Genomic DNA, 6984 nt, shown 5'->3' on the forward strand with positions numbered 1-6984 from the left:
GTGGTTGGGGGGGGGGGGCACACTGTATAAACAAGCAAAACTGTACATTGAGGGGGGGGGGGGGGAGACACTGTACAAACAAACAAAATTGTACATTGGACTATTGACAAAACCATACTAGGTAAATGACTACATTGGAGGGGGTTGGGTTAGGATATTTACAGGGGCCACATCCTTGACTAGGATGTACCCCAAAAAGAATATTCCAATTATCTGATCGCCATTCCAAGTATTGATGTCCATCGTGTCGCCAACATAATTCACCACACATCATGGATCGGGAGTATTTGATTCTTCTCAATCCGAGCGTTATAACCGCTCGTCTTGCCCGGAGAAAAATAGCCGACCCGGACCCATATAGTCGATGCACAGCCGAAGATACAAGTTTCAAAGGGTGCTCGATACCGCCGCCTGGGAGGATCTGGCCGGTACTGCACCTTCGGAGTCCCAGGTATGCCTTTTACAGGCAACATACATTGAATAGGGCAGGAGTGGCCAACCAGTCAGAGACTAAGAGCCACAAACATTACTGTGGTACCACAAAGAGCCACACCATATACCAGCGTTTCTCAACCTTTTTTTTCAGTCACGGAACCCTTCATGTGTTTATATGTCTCACTCTCTGGCCTCTGAAGTTGCTAATGTCTTTTTAATTTGGGCCTCACAGGGTTAACCTCTTAATTAATTTTGAGTTAATTTTCATAACGTGATAATTTGCTGTGTAATTAATTAATCTAATTAACGCGATAAACTGACAGCCCTAATTATTATTCATTATGAGTGATTGATATAGTTGATTGTTACTATTGATTATGATGATTGTTATTATTATTACATAAATGGTAAATGGTACCGGGTTGGGATGGGATCCCGCCTGAGTTTTACTTGGCATTCTGGGACCAGTTGGGCTCATTGCTGTTCGAGATGATTCAACATGCTATTGAACGGGGGATTCTCGAGAGACGTTAACATGGCCTTGATCTCCTTGTTACTTAAAAAAGACAAGGACCCTAATGACTGCGGCAGTTATAGGCCCCTGAGTCTTCTAATGAGTTGGCCAAAGCAGTGCAACTACTGGCTGACATCCCCATAGTTGAACATTTTAAGTACTTGGGCATAGAGATTTTTTATTTATTTTTATTTAACCTTTATTTATCCAGGCAAGCAATTAAGAACAAATTCGGGGTGGGGTGTTGGTCCTGGCGGATCCGGCGGTCATGGGGGGGGGGGTTGGGGGAGGAAGTGTGAAATGTCTAATGTCTCTTGTGTTGGTTATAGTGTTTTTTATCTTTTACTCTATATTCTATATTTTGTATTTCGTTCTTTGTATTTTGTACTCAAGTTTTAACAATTCGTACAATGGGAAAATAACTGACCCTGAATCTGTGGCTAGTATCTGTTTCACCCAACACTAGTGCTCTGGTGATCATAACTGTGGGAGCTATTAACTATTTTTACATTTATTTAATATATTTATTTGTTATGTGATTTTGTAGTATTAATTTGTTTACAGCCATATTATTTAAGTTATGAGTCGCAGCTAAATGCTTTTACTTTGAAGGGGTTCTGGGCAATTGGGAAGCACAGCTGGGTGTATTTAGGTAATTAGAGTCAATAGCACAGTGAGCATCAGGGAAGGTATATGGTTTTTACCAGCGTCAGGAGATCATATAGTTTCAAACATAATTTTTCTGTATTCTTTGATTAACAGACAATAAATGCCACAAAACTGTCAAATGCTGTCTGGACAATGGACTTCCTGATCTGCGTGAGATTCGCTGCCCTGGTGCTTCAGTGGCTTTTTAGTTTTTATTAGTTGTTGTTGACAAATAGCCACTACAATAACCATAAATCTCTAAAGCCAACCATGCATTTTTAAAATATTTGTATTTATAATCGTATAACATTATTTCGCTGCATATTAAATCACTGTAAATAATACTAATGTAAATCATTGTTTTGTTGTACATAGTGTATAGTTTATAACGTTATTGTTTTTTACGTAACGTTAGTAGCTAGCTAGCTTGCTCATGGTATGTGCAGTGCTTTGCCCCAAAGTGTAACCACAGGTCTGTTTCTATCCTTACCTCCATCTCGAAAGTCATGGAAAAAATAGTCTACGAACAGGTCGAAAAGTACCTCGCGGAAAAAAATCTAATCTACGAATTCCAATCTGGCTTCAGAACATCCCACTCCACTGACACATGCCTTCTCTATTTGAACGATCACATCAAACAAGAGGTGGATGAGGGGAAATACTGCGGCATGGTCATGCTGGACCTACAAAAGGCCTTCGACACTGTCAATCACACCATTCTGATTGACAAGCTAAAAGCAATTGGTTTTGATAGTCTATCAGTGAGCTGGATACAATCCTACCTGGAGGGGAGAGAACAGATGGTGGAGGTAAACGGTGTTCCACAAGGAAGCATACTAGGACCGCTACTGTTCCTAATTTATGCAAATGACATGTCGTCAGCTTGTGACTGCAACTTGTTCCTGTTTGCGGACGACTCAGCCCTGCTGGTCTCTGACAAGAACAAGTTACAGGTTGAAAAAACCCTCAGCTCGGAACTAGGCAAAATCTGCATATGGCTCGCCGATAACAAACTATCATTACACATGGTCAAAACAGAGTCTATTCTCTTCGGTTCAAATAACAAACTCAGCAAGACCGACGGCTTCTCAGTTACAGTGGGTGACAATATTGTCACAAGGAAAGATGAAATTACCTACCTGGGTTCCATCCTAGAGGCTAATCTTTCCTATGACAAAATGGCATCCAATGTAATAAAAAGAAAAACCAACGAACTCGATTCTTGTACCGGATCTCCTCTCAAGAAACAAGAATACCCTGAAGACTCTGGCAGGAGCACTCATTCAAGGGTACTACGACTATGCTTGCACCTCATGGTACCAAAGCACCTCAAAGGCACTAAAAACAAAATTACAAACATCTCAAAACAAACTGGTCAGACTACTGCTTGACCTGACTCCTAGAACCCACCTCACCCCTGCCCACTTTGACAACCTAGGATGGCTTAGAGTAGACGACCGAGTACAGCAACTTGCAATGGGCCTGGTCTACAAGATACACTACACGATCAAGGTACCCATGTACATGTCAAAATACTTCCCAAAGGTCAGTGAATACCACGATCACAACACCAGAGGGAGCTCCACAAATCATGTTAAACCCAGATTCGGCTCAAACAAGGGACTAAACACGTTTCGCAATTATGCCACATCAATGTGGAACGCCCTACCCAAAGCTGTAAAGGAATGTGAATCACTACCCACTTTCAAAACCACTCTCAAAGAACACCTACAGGAGACTGCAATTCGAAACTGGCCCCTGTAAAGGTCCTAATAACCCAACCCCCTCCAATGTACAGTAAATGACAAAGTATGGTTTTGTCAATATTCCAATGTACAGTTTTGCTTGTACAGTGTTGCCCACCCACCCCTCCTACCCCCGCACCCAACCACCTCCAATGTACAGCCCCCACCCACCCAACCTCCCCCAACAGGGACGTGCACAGGACTTTAGAGGGGCAGGGGCTCAAAGGCTGAAAAGGGCACTGGGCCTGTGCTATTTTTGGGGGCCCTTTTTTGGCGGGGAAGGGCCTTTTTATGTTTTTTGGGGGTTTTTGTGATCAAATATTGAATATTGAACTATAATAATCAGTGCAGGAGCTCACTTATCCTTGAAAGACACGTTTATCACTGACTTAAAAGGCCCATACATCTCCATAAATGTTCAGGGCGGAGGGAATAAGTGCTTACCCTACAGACCCCAAGTCTGTTAGGACAGCAGACTAGGTTGGCACTGCTCAAAACTTACCTTTTTAAAATAGCCTTTAAATGAATTATTATCTTTATTTCATTGTCTTATTTTTCTTTATTTCTATACATTTTACTTGAATATTTTATTATAATTTGTATCATTGTTTATGTCAACATATCTTTTTAATTATTCAAATGGAACTCAAACATGTTCCGTTGTGACGTCACAGTATGATGTCATAATCAAACAATCTAGAACATTTGTGATGTCACAGTATGATGTCATAATCAAACACTCTAGAACATTTGTGATGTCACAGTATGTCTCAAACATTCTAGAACATGTGTGCTGTCCCAGTATGATGTCATAATAGAACATTCTAGAACATTTGTGATGTCACAGTATGATGTCATAATCAAACATTCTAGAACATTTGTGATGTCACAGTATGATGTCATAATAGAACATTCTAGAACATTTGTGATGTCACAGTATGATGTCATAATAGCACATTCTAGAACATTTGTGTACAATATATTCAACAATTCTCTCAGAAGATCAGATCTCAGAAGACAAGTGAAGATATCACTTGTTGTTTCCGGCTACTTGTCTGTAAGCTTGAATATATTCTGTAGATACAATTTAAAATCCCCACATGGTAAAGGAAACAATGTCCTGTACAATCCTTAATGAGCTGCCTCTGGAGGGAAGGCTCTGTGATGTGGTTATTAAAGTCAACAGCACTGAGTTGAATGCCCACAAGGCCCTCCTGTGTGACTGCAGTGACTATTTCAGGTACGTTTAGCTTGGTTCAGGTTAGCTTGGTTCAGGTTAGCTTGGTTAGTAAACAGATACCATACTGTATGTCTACTGTAAAAAGATATTATACTGTACTTCTACTGTAAAAAGATACTATACTGTACTTCTACTGTAAACAGATACTATACTGTATGTCTACTGTAAAAAGATATTATACTGTACTTCTACTGTAAAAAGATACTATACTGTACTTCTACTGTAAACAGATACTATACTGTACTTCTAATGTAAAAAGATACTATACTGTACTTCTACTGTAAACAGATACTGTACTTCTACTGTAAACCGATACTATACTGTACTTCTACTGTAGACAGATACTATACTGTACTTCTAATGTAAAAAGATACTATACTTCTACTGTAAACCGATACTATACTGCACTTCTACTGTAAACAGATACTATACTGTACTTCTACTGTAAAAAGATACTATACTTCTACTGTGCTAAGACCCTACTTCTACAGTGAAAATATATTACTACTAGGGCTGTCCCCGACTAAGGATTTGGATAGTCGACTATGATTGGCCAAAATTTGCCATTAGTCGACTATAAATAAAAAAAATTAAAAAAATTATAATATATATATATATTTTTTTTATCATTCCATTTGGGCTGTGGGGGGTGCTTAATGTCTGAAGGAGTCGACTGAGGCTTGTTGTCCTCTGCAAAAGCATGCAATTGGTCCACTGATGGATACATCTTGATATTTGTCTAGTCTAGTGTGTTCATTAGATGGGTGAAATCCTCTTTCAGTGCCTCTGTGCCTGTTTACTTAGGCAGTTGGCCTCTGGTATACATGTGTGCCATTAGCGTTAGCCACGCTTCTAAGAGGTTGGCAGTTGACTACGGCTCCTTTCGACCGATTAGTCGACTATTCGACAGGGGCCAGCCCTAATTACTACACAGGACAGAATGTTGCTTACTGTTTACTCATCAGATATCTCTATACTCTGCGTCCCACAGAGCCCTCTTCACTCGCTGGAGCGACTCAGAGAAAGCAGTCTACACTATCCCTGGGGTGTCCCCGGGTATGATGCAGCTCATCATAGAGTACTCCTACACACGCTTTGTGCCGGTGTCAGCAGAGAACGTGGAAGAGCTTCTGGTGGCTGCAGACCAGCTTCGCGTCACTGGCATAGTAGGAGCATGCTCTGACTTCCTAGAAGGCCAGCTGTCTCTGGAAAACTGTGTCGGCATCTGGAGGTTCGTGGACATGTACTGCTGCCCTGACCTGAGGCGCAAAGCCCATCTCTTCATCGTGTGCCACTTTGAGGAGATGTTGCACGTCTCACAGGAGTTTGTGGAGCTGTCCCCGCAGCAACTGGTGGACATCATCGAGAGGGATGACCTGAACGTGAAGAGCGAGGAGACGGTGTTCGAGGCCGTCCTCCGTTGGATCGACCACTCCCGTGAGGAGCGTAAAACACACATCCCTTTGCTGCTGCCCAAGGTAACTAATTGTATTACGGATACGCAAACATGGTTGCTAGTGCCTGAGCCACATTTATTTTTAATTTTAATTTTATTATTTTACTTTTTCTTGTTTGTCTGTCTCTTGTCAAGGTCATTATGATTCATGTTACTGTTATTATAGTTGTCGTCGCTGTTGTCATTATTATTATTATTATTATTATTATTATTATTATTATTATTATTATTATTATTATTATTATTATTATTATTATTATTATTATTATTGTACTGTTATGTTCTGTTTTATGTATGAAAAGAAAAGAAAAGAAAAACATTTATATAAAAAAAAAAAAAAACGAATTGTATTACTGTGCATTACATTAGAACAACACTAGGTTCCCTAGTACAGTGGTTCTCAAACATTTGGGTCCAAACTGTTCCCTAGCAACAGAAACCGTCTACAACCGATGTCTAAGTTGTACCCGCTGTCTGCTTGTCTCTTCCCAGGTTCGCATGGGCTTGATGAGGCCTGACTACTTCAGGAGCAACGTCCAGAACAACCCTGTGGTGAGGGACAGCCACGACTGCAGGCCCCTCATCCTCAGCGTCCTGAACCCCTCTGGCTCCGACAGGCTCCCAAACCCCCTGACCCGTCCACGCCGGCCCCAGGAGGTCCTATTGGCCATCGGAGGCTGGGGTGGCAGCATCCTGACCATGGAGGCTTACGATATCCGAGCCGGTGGATGGATGTACGTGAGTGTTGAGGGGGAGAGTCCCCGGTGGGACCACGGCACCGCTTATCTCCACGGTCTGGTCTACTGCGTCGGTGGTTGGGACGGCGTACAGCCTCTCAGCAGTGTGCGCAGGTTCAACCCCGTCACTCGCAGCTGGCTGCAGGCGGCTCCCATGCACTCACGCCGCAGTCACCTCAGCGTGGTCATGTTGGACGGCTGTATCTACG

Source organism: Notolepis coatsorum, assembly GCF_963971535.1.
Source record: "Notolepis coatsorum genome assembly, chromosome: 16".
NCBI lineage: Eukaryota > Metazoa > Chordata > Actinopteri > Aulopiformes > Paralepididae > Notolepis > Notolepis coatsorum.